Here is a 253-nt window from a genome sequence, read left to right as displayed (position 1 = left end):
GCAAAAAAGGATATGAACTGTAACACTGTAAATACTCCAACTCTGACACCATTCCAGCATTGTAATGACTCTTGAGGTTTAGAAGAAATACAAATAAATGCCAATTTAAACGAAACCAGTTTGAGTTTATGCCATGTTAAATGTATCATTGTTTGTGTTCATGCATTGGAAGCTAGATTATTGTAATAATAATAATAATAATGTTTGTTGATCGCCAGACATACACATGCTATTCTTGGGGGGGGGGGGGGGG

Source organism: Etheostoma cragini, chromosome 10 (genome assembly GCF_013103735.1).
Source record: "Etheostoma cragini isolate CJK2018 chromosome 10, CSU_Ecrag_1.0, whole genome shotgun sequence".
NCBI classification, from domain to species: domain Eukaryota; kingdom Metazoa; phylum Chordata; class Actinopteri; order Perciformes; family Percidae; genus Etheostoma; species Etheostoma cragini.
The sequence above is the reverse complement of the archived record's forward strand: the minus strand, read 5'-3'. Positions refer to the sequence as shown.